The sequence below is a fragment of the Tursiops truncatus genome, chromosome 9 (assembly GCF_011762595.2).
Source record: "Tursiops truncatus isolate mTurTru1 chromosome 9, mTurTru1.mat.Y, whole genome shotgun sequence".
NCBI lineage: Eukaryota > Metazoa > Chordata > Mammalia > Artiodactyla > Delphinidae > Tursiops > Tursiops truncatus.
This window is the reverse complement of record NC_047042.1, coordinates 100,562,253-100,583,618: the sequence shown is the minus strand read 5'-3', so window position 1 is coordinate 100,583,618 and position 21,366 is coordinate 100,562,253. Positions and strand designations below refer to the sequence as shown.

General features: G+C 39.5%; 1 protein-coding gene and 1 pseudogene across 2 annotated transcripts in view; both read left to right on the top strand.

Annotated features, from left to right (window-relative positions):
• Positions 1 to 21,366, top strand: part of XRCC2 (X-ray repair cross complementing 2) — a 164,938-nt gene that overhangs the window by 46,641 nt on the left and 96,931 nt on the right. For both annotated transcript variants that reach the window (XM_019930301.3, XM_073810121.1), the window contains exon 4: positions 13,117 to 13,159. The gene's annotated coding sequence lies outside the window, so the exon portion shown is untranslated. The remainder of the gene's footprint in view (positions 1 to 13,116; positions 13,160 to 21,366) is intronic.
• Positions 8,772 to 9,536, top strand: LOC101337232 (large ribosomal subunit protein uL30 pseudogene; annotated as a pseudogene).

The following is a 21,366-nucleotide window of genomic DNA, read 5'->3' as shown; positions in this document are numbered from 1 at the left end:
AGACTTTCAGAAATTTCCTCATTTAAAGAAACATTGGTGGGACTTCCCTGGTGGTGCAGTGGTTAGGAATCTGCCTGCCAGTGCAGGGGACACGGGTTCGGTCCCTGGTCCAGGAAGATCCCACATGCCGCAGAGCAACTAAGCCCGTGCACCACAACTACTGAGCCTGCGCTCTAGAGCCCGCGAGCCACAACTACTGAGCCCGTGTGCCACAACTGGAGAAAGACTGCGTGCAGCAACGAAGACCCAACACAGCCAAAAATAAATAAATAAAATAAATAAATTTATTAAAAAAAAAGACTCCATGCTCCCAATGCAGGGGAGCTGGGTTCAATCCCTGGTCAGGGAACTAGATCCCACCTGCATGCTGCCACTAAGAGTTTGCATGCCACAACTAAGGAGCCCATGTGCCGCAACTAAGGACCCTGGAGCCACAACTAAGACCTGGTGCAACCAAACAAACAAATAAATAAATAAATATTTTTTAAAAAATGAAACATTGGTTAATTAATTTTAGGGACTTCCCTCGTGGTCCAGTGGTTACGAATCTGACTTCCAATGCAGGGGACGCGGGTTCAATCCCTGGTCAGGGAACTAAGATCCCACAGGCTGCGGGGCAACTAAGCCTGCATGGTGCAACTACTGAGCCTGCAACTAAGCCCATGCGCTGCAACTAGAGAGAAGCCCACTCGCCACAACTAAGATCCTGCCTGCCGCAACTAAGACCTGATGCAGCCAAATAAATATATAAATATTTTTAATTAAAAAAATTAATTTTAAAAAGAGAAGAGTAAAGGGAGATTTTATGCCTGGTCTCAAATGTTTGAAGAACTGTTTAACACAGGAAGGATTAGACAATTTATTTGCTTTCAAAACTGTTATCAATTGCTGACATATTTCAGGTCAAAATGACCTTTTAACATAAGCTGTCCCACGTCAAACCATTTGCCTGTGTAGGAAATCATAAATTGTCACCAAGCAGAGATGAAAGAACTATGAATCAAGGATATTTAGGTATGTCTTCATTGATTGAAAGGTTGACCTTACTGACATTAGAGGTCCCTTCTAAATCTTAAGGTACAATTTGAGAAAGTGAAAACACTAACTTTAAAAGATACATGCACCCCTATGTTCATAACAGCACTATTTACAATAGTCAAAGATATGGAAACAACCTAAATGTCCATAGACAGATGAATGGATAAAGAAGATGTGGTACATAAATACAATGGAATATTACTCAGCCATAAAAAGGAATGAATAATGCCATATGCAGCAGCATGGATGGACCTAGAGACTATCAGACTAAGTGACGTAAGCCAGACAGAGAAAGACAGATATCATGATATCACTTATATGTGGAATCTTAAAAAAAAATGATACAAATGAACTTATTTACAAAACAGAAACAGACTCACAGACTTAGAAAACAAACTTATGATTACCAAAGGAGAAAGGTGGGGAAGAGGGATAAATTAGGAGTTTGGGATTAACATATACACACTACTATATATAAAATAGATAATCAACAAGGACTTACTGTATAGCACAGGGAACTGTATTCAATATAGTGTAATAACCTAAATGAGTAAAGAACCTGAAAAAGAATAGATGTATGTATATATATATATAACTGAATCACTTTGCTGCACACCTGAAAGTAACACAACATTGTAAATCAACTATACTCCAATATAAAATAAGAATTAAAAAAAGAGAGGAATAAAGGAGGGAAGGAGGAGGGAAGAAAATAGTGATTTAATTGCCAAACACTTGGTGAACAACTGGTTTAAAAGAATAAAAGTTATGTCATTACATTAAAATACCTCTTTATATGAAAAATATTCAGCTATATATAGAGAGATGAAAAGGTCAAAAAATTTAAATACCAAGTAAGAAACATAACAAACACCATTGTGTTGTAAAAAAAATAATAATAATAAAAGATACAATTTTATCCCAAATAGAACATGAGATTTAAAAATAAATCTAGGGGAGGGGCTTCCCTGGTGGCACAGTGGTTGAGAGTCCGGCTGCCGATGCAGGGGACACGGGTTCGTGCCCCGGTCCGGGAAGATCCCACATGCCGCGGAGTGGCTGGGCCCGTGAGCCATGGCCGCTGAGCCTGTGCGTCCGGAGCCTGTGCTCTGCAACAGGAGAGGCCACAACAGTGAGAGGCCTGCGTACCACAAAAAATAAAAAATAAATCTAAGGGAGTTCCCTGGTGGTCCAGTGATTAGAACTCAGTGCTTTCACTGCCAGGGCCCATGTTCAAACCCTGGTCAAGGAACTAAGATCCCCACAAGCCTTGCAGCATGGCCAAAAAATAAATAAATAAAAGATTAAAAAAATAAAAATAAATCTAATCCATGGAGATGGTTTCTGGTATAATGACATGAGGAGCCTTTCCTAGTGAGACCACTCTAACAGGTAAAAATTACTTTTAAGAAACCAACTATTTTAAAGTCTCCGGAAATGTGTTAAGGGCATACAGCAAATGAAGAAACATTGATCCAAGAAAATCTAAATCTTTCTAAGAGATCTTAGCAGGGAGAGTCTTTAGCACTTGAGGTACCACCTACTTCCTTCCCCCTCCTCCCTGGCCCAGCTCAGTGTGATGAAGCTCTACTCTGGGCAGATCCAGAAAAAAACATAAGGCTTTCTCTCCCACCTCCCAGCTATCAGCTACGGTATCTTTCTGTGAAGGACAAGGCACCAGCATTTCTCATTTTCTCCCAAATACATGTTGAAGAAGCTTAATTCTTGGCAAAAGTGGCTGAGAGATCTGGGTCTTTCTTCTCTACCTAGTACCCACTCATAGGGTGAAAACTCTACCCCCAGGCACAATAGACCAAGAACACTGGGACTCCAACAGTCTTCACCCCAGCTCAAATAAAGTGCAGATGATTTATGCCAGGAGAGAAAAGCCAGGAAGACCAGAGACTACTGCCCCACCCAGTACCCTGCTTATAGATCATGCCTGTCACTCCAAGAGAAGCTGGCACTGTCACTCTGAGAAAAGCTCCAGAGTAGTGGTACAGAGGCAAGGTATAAGAATAGAGAGCTCCAGGGAGTTCCCTGGCGGTCCAGTGCTTAGGACTCCATGCTTTCGCTGCCAAGGGTGTGGGTCAATCCCTGGTCAGGGAGCTAGTTCCTACAAGCCACATGGCATGGCCAAAAGTTAAAAAAAAAAAAAAGAATGAAGAGCTCCAAAGGGATCTGACCTTATTTGGAATAGAATGTGAGGAAGTTCAAGCCTAAGAGTGCTCCCCAAAATAAAGGAAAGTTTGGTGGTAAGCACTGAAGAGGAGGCTGGCAGATTCAGTAGAGCAAAAAGTTAAATTATAAACCAGCTGCAAGTTTACCAAAAAGAACCAAAGAATGAGACTGCTAAGAAGAGCCTACTGGGATAAGAGCGAAACCCAAAGACTGGCCTTAAAGACTACTTCTGCAGTGACCTGAATTTAGTTGAATCGGAATGTGGCAAAATGTATGCTCCAGGGCATTGCTAAAGACAGTAGAGCAATTTGCCTGCAATTATTGAAGACTAACAGCTGGGTGTGATACCAAAAGTGACAGACAACTTAAAAAAGATCAGAAAAAGAGGTGACTATGTATGCCTAAGGCTGTACCCCCTGATGAGCAACTTCAGAGGGTGCACATAGCCAAGGAAAATAGATTTTAGTAAAATAGCCTTGCCAAGTTATTGAGAAAAATAAGCAAAACACAACAGTCCTTTTGGGGTGAGGGAGGGGGGATTAACACTGGAGTTACTACAGTATATTATCTAAAATGTCAAATTTTTAAAAAATTACCAGTTATGCAAAGAAACAGGAAAGTGTGACCATACACATGGAAAAAAAAAATCAGGCAACAGAAATTGCCTATGAGAGGGGCCAAATATTAGATTTAGCAGGCAAAAATCAAATCAACTATTTGAAGAAAAGTATGATCACACTGTCTAATCAAATGGAGAATATCAATAAGGAAATAGAAATCATAAAAAAAAAAACAAACACTTCTACCAAACATTTAAATAATTAATACCATTCCTCACACTCTTCCAAAAAACAGAAGAGGGGGGAACACTTCCATACTCATTTTATGAGGCCAGCTTTACCCTCATATACAAAAACTAGGCAAGGACACTGCAGGAAAAGGAAATTACAGGCAAATATTCATGATGAACATAGATGAAAAATCCTCAACAAAAATTAGAAAACTGAATTCAACAATGCATTAAAAGGATCATACACCATGATCCAGTGGGATCTATTCCAGGGGTGCAAGGATGGTTCAACATCCTCAAGTAAATCAATGTGATACACCACATTAATAAAATGGAGGATAGGGACTTCCCTGGCAGTCCAGTGGTTGAGACTTTGCCTTCCAATGCAGGGGGTGTGGGTTTGATCCCTGGTCAAGGAGCTACGATCCCACATGTCTCATGGCCAAAAAACAAAACATAAAGCAAAAGCAATATTGTAACAAATTGAATAAAGAGTTTAAAAATGGTCCACATCAAAACAAATCTTTAAAAATAAATAAATAAAATGAAGGATAAAAATCATATGATCATCTCAACAGATGCAGAAAAAGCATTTGGCAAAATTCAAAATCCAATTCATGATAAAAACTCTCAACAGGGATTTCCATGGTGGCACAGTGGTTAAGAATCCACCTGCCAGTGCAGGGGACACGAGTTCAAGCCCTGGTCCGGAAAGGTCCCACATGCTGCAGAGCAACTAAGCCTGTGTGCCACAACTACTGAGCCTGCGCTCTAGAGCCCGCACACCACAACTACTGAAGCCCACGCGCCTAAAGCCCGTGCTCCACAACAAAAGAAGCCACTGCAATGAGAAGCCTGCACACCGCAACGAAGAGTAGCCCCCACTCGCCGCAGCTAGAGAAAGCCCATGCGCAGCAACGAAGACCCAATGCAGCCAAAAATAAATAATTAATTAAAAAAAAAACTCTCAACAAAGTGGGTATAGAGGGACCATTACTCAGTGTAATAAAGAACATATATGACAAGCCCACAGCTAACATCAAATTGAATGGTGAAAAGCTTTCAGGAACAAGAAGATACCTACTCTTGGCACTTTTATTTGACATAGTGCTAGAAGTCCTAGCCAGAGCAACTTGTCAAGAAAAGGAAATAAAAAGCAATCCGTATCAGAAAGGAAGAAGTAAAACTGTCACTATTTGCAAATGACATGATATTATATAGAGAAAACCCTAAAGATTCCACTAAAAAAACCTGTTAGAACTAGTAAATTCAGTAAAGTTGCAGGATACAAAATCAAGATACAAAAATCTTCTATACACTGACAACAAACTATACAAAATCAAGATACAAAAATCTTCTATACACTGACAACAAACTATCAGAAAGAGAAAGTAAGAAAATAATCCCATTTAAAATTGCATCAGGGCTTCCCTGGTGGCACAGTTGTTGAGAATCTACCTGCCAATGCAGGGGATACAGGTTTGAGCCCTGGTCTGGGAAGATCCCACATGCCGCAGAGCAACTAGGCCCCTGAGCCACAACTACTGAGCCTGCGCGTCTGGAGCCTGGGCTCCGCAGCAAGAGAGGCTGCGATAGTGAGAGTCCCGCACACCGCAATGAAGAGCGGCCCCCGCTTGCCACAACTAGAGAAAGCCCTCGCACAGAAACAAAGACCCAACACAGCCAAATATAAATAAATAAATTAATTAATTTTAAAAACTAAAATAAAATTGCAGCAAAAAGAATAAAATATATAGGCATAAATTTAACCAAGGAGGTGAAAGACCTGTACACCAAAAACATACTACACAAAGCAATCTACAGATTCAATGCAATCCCAATTTAAATTCCAATGGCATTTTTCACAGAAATAGAACAATCCTTAAAATTGTGTGGAACCACAAAAGACCCCAAATAGCCAAAGCAATCATGAGAAAGAAGAACAACACTGGAGGCATCATGCTCTCTGATTTGAAACTATATTACAAATCTATAGTAATCAAAACAGTATGGTTAGCATAAAAACAGACACATAGAACAAGGGAACAGAATTGAGAGCCCAGAAATAAGCCCACACATATATGGTCAATCAACTTACAACAAAGAAGTCAAGAATGTACAATGGGTAAGGGACAGTCACTTCAATAAATGGTGTTGGGAAAACTGACCAGCTACATGCAAACGAATGAAACTGGACCAGTATCTTATACCATATACAAAAATTACCATACACAAAAATTAACTCAAAATAGATTAAGGATCTGAATGTAAGACCTGAGACCATAGAATTCCTAGAAGAAAGCGTAAGCAGTCAGCTCCTTGACATCAGTCTTGGTGATGATTTTTTTAATCTGACACCAAAAGCAAAGGCAATAAAAGCAAAAATAAACAAGTGGGACTACCTCAAACTAAAGAGCTTCTGCACAGGAAAGGAAACCTTCAACAAAATGAAAAGGCAGGCTGCTGAATGGGAGAAAATATTTGCAAGTCATATATCTGATAAGGTGTTAATATCCAAAATGTATAAAGAATTCATACAACTCAATAGCAAAAAACAAACAAAAGCTCCAAACAATCTGATTAAAAAATGGACAGAAGACCTAAGTAGACGTTTTTCCAAAGATGGCCATACAGGTGGCCAACAGGTACATGAAAAGGTGCTCAACATCCAACATCACTAATCATCAGGGAAATGCAAATCAAAACTAAAATAAAATATCACCTCACACCTGTTAGAATGGCTATCATCAAAAAGACAAGAAATAACAGGTACTGGGGGAATCCTTATACACTGTTGGTGGGAACGTAAATTGGTGCAGCCACTATGGAAAACAGTATGAAAGTTCCTCAAAAAACTGAAACTAGAACTACCATATGACCCAGCAATTCCACTTTTAGTATTTATCGAAAGAAACTGAAAACACTAACTCAAAAAGATACATGCACCCTCATGTTCATTGCAACATTATTTATAATAGCCAAGATATGGAAACATCTAAGTTCCCACTGATGGATGAATGGATAAAGAACATGTGATGTAAATATTATTCAGTCATAAAAAAATAATGAAATCTTGCTATTTGTGACAACACGGATGGAGTCTGAGGGCATTAAGCTAAATGAAGTAAGTCAAACAGAGAAAGACAAATGTTTTATGATCTCACTTATATGTGGAATCTAAACAAAACACACACACACAAACAAGCTCAAAGAAACAGAGAACAGATGGGTGGTTGCCAGAAATGGCAATGGGGGCCGAACAGAATAGGTAATGGGGGTTGAAAGGCATAGACCCAGGTGCCAAATAAATAAGTCACAGGAGGCAATGTGCTGTGTGGGGACTGTAGTTGATAACACTGCATTAGAGATTGGAAAATCGCTAAGAGAGTAAAGCTCAAATTCTCATCACAGAAAAATTTTTTTTAGCTGTTTATGTTGACAGATATTAACTAGACTTACTGTGGTGATCATCTCACAGTATATACAAATATCAAACCGTTACGTTGTATACCTGAAACTAATGTCATATGTCACTTATACCTCAATAAAAACAAAAGTATAACTATCCAAACATGACAGAAATTTACTTATCATTCATTTAAGTCCAAAATTGGGGTTGTTAAAGGAAAAAGAAGAAAAACTGAGAAGCTTCGAGGTAATGAAAAATAAACCAACCAAAGGGAGACCAGAGGGACTTCCCCAGAGGTCCAATGGTTAGGAATCTGCGCTTCCACTGCCAAGGGCCCAGGTTCGATCCCTGGTTGGGGAACTAAGATCCCACACACTGTGCGGTGTGGCCAAAAAAAAAAAGAAAAGGCCTTCCAACTGCAGTTTGTACAACGAACAGCCCTGTCACGACTCCTTGACTTCCTGAGGCCCAGCTGTTCCATGTTTCCTTGGTTCTGAGGCACATGTAACCTTACCCAAAAAATCTTCCTAACCACATGAGGCCTACCCAAATACCTACAGAAATACAACGTAATAGCTTATTCAGTCTCCGCCCAAGAAACCATTACCCTGTGTAAAAACATTGCCTGTCAACAGTTTACTTTGATGCAGAGCAAAGAACGGGACACTGGTTTGATTCTTCACAAATCTTAGCTTGGCCACCAAGCAATATTACCTTCCAACTCCACCATCCTGAGAAATTTCTTACTTTCCCACCATGTCAAACCTTTGGAATTAATACTGCAAATCAACAAACGAATTTTTAGAATTAGACATATAGAACGATGAGATATAATTGAGAAGCCAGTACTTCACCTTTTTGGTCAAATGAATTCTGACAGGGTGCCAAGACAATTCAATGGAGAAAGAATCGTCTTTCAACATATGGTGCTAGGACAACTGGACTGCCACCGGCAAGAGAATGAAAGTAGACTCCTTCCTCACACCATATACAGAAATTAACTTTAAGGATCATAAACCTAATTGTAAGAGTTAAAACCATAAGACTCAAGAGAAAACAAACCTGCAACTACCTTCATGACCTTGGATTAGGCAATAATTTTTAGGTACGACACCAAAAGCACAAGTAACAAAAGAAAAACATAAATTGGACTTCATCAAAATTAAGACTTTTTATGCTTCAACAGACACCATCAAGAAAACGTAAGGACAACCCACCAAATGGGAGAAATGTTTGCAAATCCTGTATCTGAAGGACTTGTATCCAGACTGTATAAAAAATTCTTATAACTCAATAATTTAAAAACATGAATAACACAATTTAAAAATGGGCAGCTCTTTCCCAGCTGGAACCATGGAGGGTGCAGAAGAGAAGAAAAAGAAGGTTCCTGCTGTGCCAGAAACCCTTAAGAAAAAGCAAAAGAATTTTGCAGAGCTTAAGATCAAGTGCCTGAGAAAGAAGTTTGCCCAAAAGATGCTTCGAAAGGCAAGGAGGAAGCTTATCTATGAAGAAGCTAATCACTATTACAAGGAATACAGGCGGGTGTACAGAACAGAAATCCGAATGGCTAGGATGGCAAGAAAAGCCGGCAACTTCTATGTACCTGCAGAACCCAAGTTGGCATTTGTCATCAGGATCAGAGGTGTCAATGGTGTGAGCCCAAAGGTTCGAAAAGTGTTGCAGCTTCTTAGCCTCCATCAGATCTTCAGTGGCACCTTTGTGAAGCTCAATGGCATCTTTATGAATTCTCAGAATGTTAATGAACATGCTGAGAATTGTGGAGCCGTTCATCGCGGGGGGGCACCCAAACCTGAAGTCAGTAAATGAGCTGACCTACAAGCGTGGTTATGGCAAACTCAACAGAAGCGAAGTGCCCTGACAGGTGACGCCTTGGTGGCTCCGTCTCTCGGCAAGTATGGTACCATCTGCAGGAAGGATCTGATTCATGAGATCTATACCATTGGAAAACATTTCAAAGAAGCAGGCAACTTGCTGTGGTCCTTTAAATTGTCTTCTCCACGAAGCAGAATGAAGAAAAAGACCGCCCATTTGGTAGAAGGTGGAGATGCTGGCAACAGGGAAGACCAGATCAACAGGCTTATTAGAAGGATGAACTAAGGTATCTGCCAGGATTATTTTTGTAATCTGGTCAGTTAATAAACAGTGACTGCTTTCAAATTGGAAAATAAAAATAAATTAAAATGGGCAAAGGATCTGAATAGACCTTTCTCCAAAAAATGGCTAATAACCTCATGAAAACGTGCTCAGTGTCATTATCCGTCAGGGAAACGCCAGTCAAACCGCAGTGAGATGGCACTTCACATCCCGTCAAAAAGTAGATAATCACAGGGGCTTCCCTGGTGGCGCAGTGGTTGAGAGTCCGCCTACCGATGCAGGGGACGCGGGTTCGTGCCCCGGTCCGGGAGGATCCCACATGCTGCGGAGCGGCTGGGCCCGTGAGCCATGGCCGCTGAGCCTGCGCGTCCGGAGCCTGTGCTCCGCAATGGGAGAGGCCACAACAGTGAGACGCCCGCGTACCGGAAAAAAGAAAAAAAAGAAAAGAGGGCTTCCCTGGTGGTGCAGTGGTTGAGAGTCCGCCTACCGATGCAGGGGACATGGGTTCACGCCCTGGTCCGGGAAGATCCCACATGCCGCGGAGCGGCTGGGCCCGTGAGCCATGGCCGCTGAGCCTGCGCGTCCGGAGCCTGTGCTCCGCAATGGGAGAGGCCACAGCAGTGAGAGGCCCGCGTACCGCAAAAAAAAAAAAAAAAGTAGATAATCACAACTGTAGTGGAGAAAGTGGAACCCACATACATTGCAGGTGGCAATGTAGAATGTTGCGTCTGCTGTGGGAAACACTCTGGCAGTTCTTCAAAAGGTTAAATGTAGAGTTACCATAGGATGCTGCAATTCTAATCCTAAGAATATACCTGAGAGAAATAAAAACATACGTCCACACGAAAACCTGTACACAGATGTTTATGGCAGCATTATTCATAATAGCCAAAAAATGGAAACAACCCACATGTCCATCAGCTGATGAATGGATAAATAAAATGTGGTATATCCACGTAATGTAATATTATTTGACAATGAAAAGGAATGAACTTTTCCTACATAGCACTGATACATACTATAAACTGGAGGAACCTTGAAAACATCATGTTAAATGAAAAGAGCCAGTCACAAAAGGCCACATATTGTATAATTTCATTTACATGAAATATCCAGAATGGGCAAATCTAGAAAGATAGGAAAGAGACTAGTGATTGACTGGGGAATTTCCTGGCGGTCCAGTGGTCAGGACTCTGCGCTTTCACTGCCAGGGCCCGGGTTTCATCCCTGGTTGGGGAACTAAGATCCCGCAAACCACGCGGCGTGGCCAAACAGCAACAACAAAAATGGTTAGTGATTGACTAGGGGTGGGAGGTGGGGGGAAAATGGAAAGTGACTACTAGTGGGTGTGAAATTTCCTTTTTGGGTTGATGAAAATGAAAAATTGATTGTGATGATGGTGGCACAACCCTGTGAATACACTAAAGCCCGTTGAATTGTATACTTTAAATGAGCGAATGATATTTCTATAAAGCTGTTAAAAAAGAAAATAAAAGTATACCGCATGAGAATGTTTAAACAGTGGAAAGATATTACTTAATTTTTAAACGGTATTCCGCTTTACTCAAATGTGAAGGATGAGTGTTTTGCCAGGATTTCCGTTTTTTGATGTTGAAGTTGCCTTTACTAGGATGGAGTCAGATCCTCTTTGTGTTCATCTGAGAGCACTCAGGGCTTGGTCCCAAGTTCTCTGCTTTGTTACTTTAGTGTGATTCTTTTTTTTTTTTTTTAACATCTTTATTGCAGTATAATTGCTTTACAATGGTGTGTTAGTTTCTGTTTTATAACAAAGTGAATCAGTTATACATATACATATGTTCCCATATCTCTTCCCTCTTGCATCTCCCACCCTCCCTATCCCACCCCTCTAGATGGTCACAAAGCACCGAGCTGATCTCCCTGTGCTATGCTGCTGCTTCCCACTAGCTATCTGTTTTACATTTGGTAGTGTATATATGTCCATGCCACTCTCTCACTTTGTCACAGCTTGCCCTTCCCCCTCCCCATATCCTCAAGTCCATTCTCTAGTAGGTCTGTGTCTTTATTCCCGTCTTACCCCTAGGTTCTTCATGACCTTTTTTTTTTTTTCCTTAGGAGAACAGTATGGAGGTTCCTTAAAAAACTAAAAATAGAACTACCATACGACCCAGCAATCCCATTACTGGGCATATACCCTGAGAAAACCATAATTCAAAACGATTCATGTACCAAAATGTTCACTGCAGCTCTATTTACAATAGCCAAGACATGGAAGCAACCTAAGTGTCCATCATCAGATGAATGGATAAAGAAGATGTGGTACATATATACAATGGAATATTACTCAGCCATAAAAAGAAACAAAATTGAGATATTTGTAATGAGGTGGATGGACCTAGAGTCTGTCATACAGAGTGAAGTAAGTCAGAAAGACAAAAAAAATACCGTACGCTAACACATATATATGGAATCTAGTGCGATTCTTCTAATCCTTTGTTTCCCATTAATTCCTGAGTCTACTGCTATGACTTAACCTCATACACTGGGTTGGATGTTTTTAAGTCTAGAGTCCTATTCACTGTGAGACGAAACCAGGGCTTTAAGGAAGATTTTGGAATTCTTAGAATGACAAGAGTTCAAATAAGGACAATGGAATCAAAGCAGAATAACAAGTAGCCAGCAAGTCTGCTCTACTAGGTGAAGTACTCCTAAGAAGGGGGCAATTTAAATACCAGCTGGATTTCAGAGTTGTCCACTTCAAACTGAGATTTCCAGAGCTCCTGAAGCACGAGGACTTCCCTTAAAGTTAGGTAGAAATAGAATGTGAAAGTTTAAGATCAAGACCTTTTAGGATCTAGATTTTTATTTGAGTTCTTCCTTGTTAATTGCACAAAACTTCAACATAATCAAATATATTGAGTTTGAATGATATTCTAGTTACTAAAATGGGATTTTTAGTTACTAAAGAGTAAAACTGTCCTGCAATTTTGAGGTAGCAAAGTCTGTAACACCTGATACATCTGTTGATGTCTTTGTCAACACCTTCTCATACCCAGATTTCCAGGTAGATCAACAATTTCTGGATTACAGAAATTTACATAATTGAAAAGAAAAGAAAAAGTAGAGGGGAGAAATCAAAAGCATCCAGCTGAGATAAAAGATAAATAGGGAATGGAAAACAAAGGAAATAAAGAATAAAGAGACAAGTTTAGGGAAAAAATAGCAAAAGAATAGCAAAGGATAAGCAGTGAAGTAGAAACTGAGAGAATCAGATTCTAGGACCAGCTCTGCTATTAGTAAATTGTGTTGTCTTGGGCAAATCACTCTCCTTCCCTTCTTCCAGCTTTACTGGCCCATATAATTAGATACTTGTCTTCCTTTGGGTCAAATGACTAAGTATGAGTTCTAAGCATAAAACAATGAGATTTGTTTTCCTTTGCAGTTTATAAAACCAGTCTCCTTACTCTATAATTGGGCTATTTTATGAAAACACTCTGAAAAAAAAATAATACTTAAAAAAAAGTAAATTTGCCAGTCACTGACAGGTTCTAGTCTCGTGATGGCTTCCTGAGCCCAGTCACTGAAATTTATCTTTCACTTTCAGGTTCCTGCATGACCTCATGCCGATTCAGCAACACACAGCAATGGTAAGAACTCCCTCCTACCAGTCTCCTAAACGAGAAGAGTTTTGATAACCAGTAACCTTAGAGACATAACTGTAATGTATAATCCAGGTCATTTCCCCTGGGCTCTTTCTGTGCCCTTCTGCAGCACTTCATCTTTAAAAAAAAAAAAGGCCCTTTAGGAACTTTTTTTTAAATAAATTTATTTATTTATTTATTTTTTTTTTTGGCTGCGTTGGTTGCTGTGCGCGGGCTTTTCTCTGGTTGTGGCGAGCAGGGGCTACTCTTCCTTGCAGTGCGTGGGCTTCTCATTGGGTGGCTTCTCTTGTTGCAGAGCACAGGCTGTAGGCACGTGGGCTTCAGTAGTTGTGGCGGTCGGGCTCAGTAGTTGTGGCTCGCAGGCTCAGTAGCTGTGGTGCACAGGCTTAGTTGCTCCGCGGCATGTGGAATCTTCCCAGACCAGGGCTCGAACCTGTGTCCCTTGCACTGGCAGGGACACTGCGCCACCAGGGAAGCCCCCCCTCTAGGAACTTTAAAGATTTCTTTATAATGTGGTTATGGCATTTGAAATCATCTCAAATGTAAATTGAACAGCAATACAGTACTACTTTGGGAAAATCTGAATCTTAGACTATTTTAACAGAAATGCAGTTAATTATTACTTTCATATATGCACGGAGACTTCAACGAGTTGTTGATGTCTGACTTTCTTTAATAAATGGATCACTTGTAATGAAGCTGATTTTAAAGCAAATGAATACTCAAGTGCTTTAAAAAGTTGTTGTAGGTTATATTTGAGGTAAATAACAAGTTAAGAGCACATAGTGGGACTTCCCTATGAAAAGAAGACTGTCTTTTGGGGTCAAAAGCGAACCATGAGAGTGTTTCACAGTGTAGTTTCCCAGTAGCGCTGGCAGGGTGGGGTGCATTTGGAGCGTTCAGTAAGTCCCAGTGTATACGCCTGCATCTCCTCGTACGTGTGTACTCAACAGAAGGCAGTCTCTCCCTGCCGGGCCTTTCCCTAATGGATTTCCATTTCTATCCATCGGGGACTTAGATGCCGCCTAGCAATTAGTCCTAATCAGGCAGCAGGAGTTTCCTAAGGGGACTGCCAGCTAGCCTAATTGCTGGCAGCTGTGGGGCTGCTCAGCGCGCAGCTGCAGGGCACGGGCTGTTAACCCCCAGTGTCCCGGGCTCCACAAAGATGCTGGACCTAGCAGAATTCCTGCTGTGTGTGGCATGTGTTGGGACCAATGGCTTATCTTTATTTTGGAAAACTGTGCTGAGAAGCTTGGAGTACTTTATCTCCAAAGATACTTTAGGATAAGGAGTGAACTATACAACCCTGCTCTATAGCAGAAATTCATAGAGGAACTGAAACAGGATTAAAAAAAAAAGCTCTATCATGGAAATTCTCAAAAATTCACGGAAGTGGAATAGTATAATAAGCCCATACATCCATCAAACAATTCTCTACATACTGCCATTCTTTTTAATCTATTCCCCACCTCTGTTTGTTTTGGGTTTTTTTTCTTTTTTACCGGAGTATTTTAAAGCAACTCTCAGACTTCATTTCACTTATAAGTGCTTTAGTGTATGATTCTAATATAAATATATATATTTAAGTGTAATCACAAAACTATTACTATCCTCAACAAAATAGCTAATAATTCCTTAATATCACCCAGTATCTAGGCAGGCTCCTATTTCCACAGCGCGTCAAAACTGCGTTTGGGTTTGTGTGAATCAAGGATCTAGTCGAGGTAGTTGTGACTGAGGCGACCATTTGCTGGAGAGAGTTTCATGCTCTACGTTTGGCAGATTGTACCCTCAAGGTGTTATTTTATGTGTTCCCCCTATTTTCTGTAAATCCACAGGAAAATCTAGAAGCTTCATGAGAATTAGATTTGGGTTTTTTTCCAAGAATATTTTATAAGTGGTGCTGTGAACTTTCTTTTGCTTCTTACTCAGGAGGCACAAATGTCTAACTGTCCAGTTTCAGTGATGTTAAAATTGATCAGTGAGTTCAAATGTTGTCAATCTGATGCATCCGTTACAAAGTTCCCCCATTAACTTTACCTGATAGTTTTAGCAGACATTTATAATCATTGCCTCGAATGATTGTTTCATAAGGGGTTACTAAGTGGTAGCATTCTAATGTTTTCATTCCTTTGGCATGTATTAGCCATGATCCTTGTAGAAAAGAATTTCCCCCTCGTGTTTGTAAAGGCAAGATAAATACTTGATTCCCTTCCTTTTTTTTTTTTTTTTTAATATTTATTTATTCGGCTGTGCCGGGTCTTAGTCACAGAATGCGGGATCTCCATTGTCGTGAGTGGGATCTTTAGTTGTGGCATGCGGGCTCTTAGTTGCAGCACTCGGGATCTAGTTCCCTGATCAGGAATCGAACCGAGGCTCCCTGCATTGCGAGCGTGGAGTCTTAACTGCTGGACCACCAGGGAAGTCCCTGACTCCTTTCCTTTATATCACATTGATTCCCGAAGCCACCTCATAATGTAACTATGAAAAAAAATTTTTGAGTATTATTATGAACTCATGGATTTTTATATGTATGATGTGTTTCAATCCAATGTAGTCCTAGCTTTTTTAATGTTAAAATTATCCCAGATTTAGTCAGTGGTGCTTTTCAAATTTATTCTGTAACCTTCTGACTTGTCTTTATTAGTCTTTGAAATTTTTCTGCCCTATGCCTGGAATAACAGTTTTCCAAGGAGCCCTGGTTTCTCTTAGTAAACTGGGCATGATGGGTGTTCCTTGCTAATGGATTCTCGTTGCTTGTAGTCCAACGCACTATGTTTAACACAACAGAATGAACCTGTATTAAATTCAGGTTTGTATTAGTCTCCTGCAGATGTTTATACATCTGTACTCATCTTAAACTTCCTCCTTCCTGTCCCCAAGGAACACGTGTCTAAAATAAGCTTTTGGTATCTCTAGTTCCAGGACAAACTGTCAATCCCCTCCTCACTCGGCTCCTTCTTCATCTAACCCCCCTATCAGTGAATCAGAGATGGCCACCATTGCTTCCCTGTCCCCTATCTTCTCTCCCAAACTAGACTGAAAGCTTTCTGAAAGCAAGAATGTTTTCTACTCATTTTGGAATCTTCCATAATGCTGAGCACAGAGTAGGTTTTCAGTAAACTTTTGCACTGAACTGTGAATTGTCGCAGGTCCCAATCTGTGCCGCTAATTCCGTGGCAACATTCTTTTCTCTGCTCTACATCAGTCTCTCATTCAGGGACCTTTTTTTTTTTTTCCTCCAACACGAAAGAAGCATCATTCCACAGCCATTTTATAAAGATGGAATAAAATAAAACTGTGTAATTGATTCTGTTCCAAAGAAGCCATGCATTAAGGAAGAAAAACCGTGCCTTGAGGAGCTGTCGGCTTCATTACCTGCTCCGCAGCAAGCCACTTGGGAGGGCAGTCAGACTTTGCGGGAAGGTGCCAGTTAATGACCTCCACCCGCCCTGAAGCACACTCCAGCCCCACACCTCCACGGTGCTGACAGAAGCCACTGGGGGAAATCTTTGCTCAGTTCCTTGATATTTCAGAAACAGCATACCATTAACGATTTCTCATGTTTTCTAACTCCATATTTAAGGAAGATTATTTCATGGAGCCAAATAAGATGACCCCAAGATAAACCATCTGTATACCCAGATAGTCACTGGACACTAACTATGGATGTGCTGTGTGGGTCTTAGCAGTGGGGTGACCTCAGGAAGAGCAGGTAAAAATAGTACCCACTCCTCCACCCCAGAGAGACTTGGACCCCCTAGATAGGAGCTCCAGAATTAACCCCCATTGCTATTTCTTCATTGAGTTTCTAATCACATGCTTCATCCATTGTACTGTGAATTTTTTTTCTAGCTTAATTAGTAGGTGGAGTCTTTATGTAATGTGGATATTGTATGCTAAGGACAGACAACCCAATTAGCTTAAGAAAAGAGGGAATTCATGGAGTCTCACAGTTGGGAGTCCAGGAGGAGCTCTGAACTGTGGCACAAGTGCATCCAGGGACCCAAGCAATACGTCGAAACTTGTCAGCATTTACCTTTCCCTTCTTATTTCTGTTTGTCTTGGTTTGCTCCTTCTGGAGTTAGGTTTTCCTTATGTAGCCAAAAACATTGATGGCAACAGGAAACTTCAGAACCCACAGCTGAGGTATGTTTTTCTGTAGCTCCAAAGCTTAAAAGACTCTAATTAGCCGACTTGATTCAAATGTCTGAGGAATGATGGGACCAAAGAATGGGGGTCCTGAACAACTCAACCTATTACATATATCAACCCTTTCAGTATATATGTGACCTTTCTAAGCCTCAGTTTTCCCACCTGTACAATGGAATCATCATAATCATAATCATACCCATCGATTGTAATTAGATAATTCATGTAAAATGCTTAGCATACGTCCTGGCATATAACAACCCCTGTATTAATGTTGGCTCTTATTATTTTTTTAATCATTATATGCTTTTCCTAGATGGTCATCTTTTATTTATTTATTTATTTAAAAATATTTATTTATGTGGCTGCATTGGGTCTTCGTTGCAGCGCACGGGCGGGCTCTAGAGCACGCAGGCTTAGTTGCCCCGCGGCATGTGGGATCTTAGTTCCCCGACCAGGGATCGAACCCGCGTGCACTGCGTTGGAAGGCAGAGTCTTAACCACTGGACCACCGCGGAAGCCCCTAGATAGTCATCTTTTAATGTTATTTATGGTATCTCCCACTGAACGGAAGCTTAAATTCTTTTCTGTCCAAATCTAAAAATCTTTTCTTTATGGTTTGTGGGTGGTGTCATGCAGGAGCTAGCCTTCCCTGTACCCCCAAATTACAAAAATATCCTCCTGAACTTTCTTCTGGTATTTTTGTAATTTTCTTTTTAATGTTTAAATCTTTACTTCATGAACCTAATATAATGTTATATGTCACTTATACCTCAATTTTTTAAAAAGAGGAGGGAGGGACTTCCCTAGTGGTCCAGTGGCTAAGACTCTGAGCTCCCAATGCAGGGGGTCTGTGTTCAATCCCTGGTCAGGGAACTAGATGCCCCATGCCACAGCTAAGAGTTTGCATGTCGCTACTAAAAAGATTCTGCATGCCGCAACTAAAGATCCCGTGTGCCACGGCTAGGACCCGGCGCAGCCAAATAAGTAAATAAATATAAATTTAAAAAAATAAAAATAAAAAGAGGAGGGAAAAAAATTCTTCTTTTCACCACTAATTTGAAATTTCATCTTTATCTGTTGCTAAGTTCCTACTATGAACTGACTTGTTTCTAATTTATTCTGCTTGATTCTTTATTTCTTTCTACGCCAGTTTTAATTGTCGTAGTTTTATGGTAAATTATTATACTTAGGAGGGCAACTCTCCCCTGCCATCGTTCTTCTTTTTGAAAATGTATTTGGCTGTTCCCCCACTCTCTGCTGTTCCAAATAAACTTTAGAATCAGCTTATAAAGACACAATTAAAAATTCATTTGGATTTTATTTAAAATTGCATTGAATTTATGGAACTATTTGGAAAGAATTAGTATCTTCATAATAACGAGTCTTACTGTCTAGACACCAAAATAAATCTCCATTTTTTCAGGTATTCTTCATGTTCTTGAGTAAGTTTAAAAGCGTTCCTTTACAGGAACATAAGTAACCTATTTACTGTTATGCTTATTCCTAAATACTTTGTGTTTTGTGTTTTTTGTGGGGTTTGTTTTTGTTTTGTTTTTGCTACTGAATAGAATTCTTTTCCATTAAATTTTCTAATTTATGTTATTATTGTCATGGCTATTAATGTTTGTGTTTCACTTATAATTGGTTATCCTACTGTGCTCTTTTTATCTGAAAGTCTTAGTTTTCAGTGGATTTTCTTAGGTTTTGTAAGTGGCCAATCATGTCGTCTGTCAATAATGATAAGGAGGCCACTCCCTTCTGTAAATTTCCTCCCCTCTCCTTGTTTTACCACATTGGTTGTGTCCTGCAGTGAAACAGTGGCAGTAGTTATGATACAGCATTTCTGTCTTGTTCCTGGCCCCATCTTTTCACCTTTAAGTACGGCATTTGTGTTTACTTCTTTATCAAAGTGAAGAAACTTTTTCTATTTCTAGGTTACTAAGTGTTTTTCAGGACTGGTTGTTGCAGCTATTGAAATACTTCTGTTTTTCTGCTTTTCTTTAATAATACAGTGAATTACATTGGTAGTAGATTTCACAATTTTATATCTCCCTGCATACTAATCTTTTTTATTTTTATTTTTCATTGAAGTAAAATTGACATACAATGTTGTATTAATTTCAGGTGTACAATATAGTGATTCAACATTTATGTACATTACAAAGTGATCACCACGATAAGCTAGTTACTATGTGTCACCATTTAAAGTTGCTACAGTATTACTGACAACGTCCTTTCCTATTCTGTATGTTGCAGCCCCTATTTTGCCCATCCCTCCACTCCACTCCTCTCTGGCATCCACTAGTTTGTTCTTGGTATCTGTGATTCTGTTTCTGTTCTGTTTTGTTCATTTGTTTTATTTTATCTTTTTAGATTCCACATGTAAGTGAAATCATATGATACTTACTAATCTTTTAATTGATTGCTGGATTTGATTTCCTAATATTTTATTTGGCACTTTTGCATCTATGTTTATATTTTTCCTTTTTGTATCTTTGGTCAAATTCTTTTTAAATTAATTAATTTATTTATTTTTTACTTTATTGGGTCTTTGTTGCTGTGTGCGGGCTTTCTCTAGTTGCAGCGAGTAGGGGCTACTCTTCGTTGTGGTGCGTGAGCTTCTCGTTGCAGTAGCTTCTCTTGTTGCTGAGCATGGGCTCTAGGCATGCGGGCTTCAGTAGATGTGGCTCATAGGCTCTAGAGCACAGGCTCAGTAGCTGTGGCGCACGGGCTTAGTTGCTCCGCGGCACGTGGGATCTTCCCAGACCAGGGCTCGAACCCATGTCCCCTGCATTGGCAGGCGGATTCTTAACCACTGCGCCACCAGGGAAGTCCATGGCCAAATTTTTGATCAAGATTATGCTAGCCTTGTAGAATGAATTAAAATTCTTTCTGTTTGTTTTTTGTTTTTTTGCTACTATCTGGAACAGTTGAATAACAAAAAAAAATTATACTATCTATAAATAACTCTTTGGAAGATTTGATACAGTTTACCCATTATAACATGAAACTGACTTGGAGTATTTTGGGGAAATAAATCTGTGACCACATTTTCCATTTTTTTTTATACTTATTAGTTTATTCATGTTTCCCTAAAAATTTTGAAACAAGCATATCTATATTTTCAAATTTATTGATACAAAGTTGCAATAGATTTCTTTTCCTTATTTACTTGATCTTTTTTTTTTAAATATTTAATGTCTCTACTTGTCATTGCCTTGTCAAATTTTAATATTTCTAGCAGTTTTTGCTTTATGATTTTAAAGCTATATTGCTCAGTTCATAAAGAATCATTATAGTTGTATCTTCTTAATGAATATCTTTTATTAATATATCTATTTTTAGCCCCATGAATGCTTTTGCAAGTCCTGCTTCTTTTGTTTTACCTTGTCTCTCCATCTCTGTATTTTCAGCCCTCTTGTGGAATTTTATTTTGGATGTGCTTCTTATAAAAAGCATGTAACTTTTGAAAATGCAATCTAGGATTTTTTGTATCTTAATAGAATTTAGTCTATTTAATTTTTTACTTAGCCTATTTAAATTTTTAATGATCCTTGATATGACTGGTCTGATTTTTAATATCTTCATGTTTTCTATTTCAGTATATGTCCTGTAAAATTTAAAAATTTTTAATGATCCTTGACGTGGCTGACCTAATTTTTAATATCTTCATGTTTTCTATTTATCTTGCTTTTTATAGTTTTGCATTTCCCCCCCCCCCGCCTTTTGCTGCATTGATCTAATTTCTTGCCCCCTCAGTTTAGTAATTCTACTTCATTTTGTTATTCTACTGGCTGTATTGGTTTAGCTTGTATTTGTAGTGAAAGAGAAAAACACTGTATACCAATAAGTACTTAACAAATTCTCTTAAGCAAAATGATGACTACAATGGCAGTAGCATTAACAAAACTATCTAAATCTTCTAAATCCACGTCACTTGTCTGACATCATCTAAAACAAAGTTCCTAATTTTAAGGTTCTCCAAATTGACTTCCTCCTTTTGATTCTCTTGCTGCCCACTTATTTGAACTCTGCTG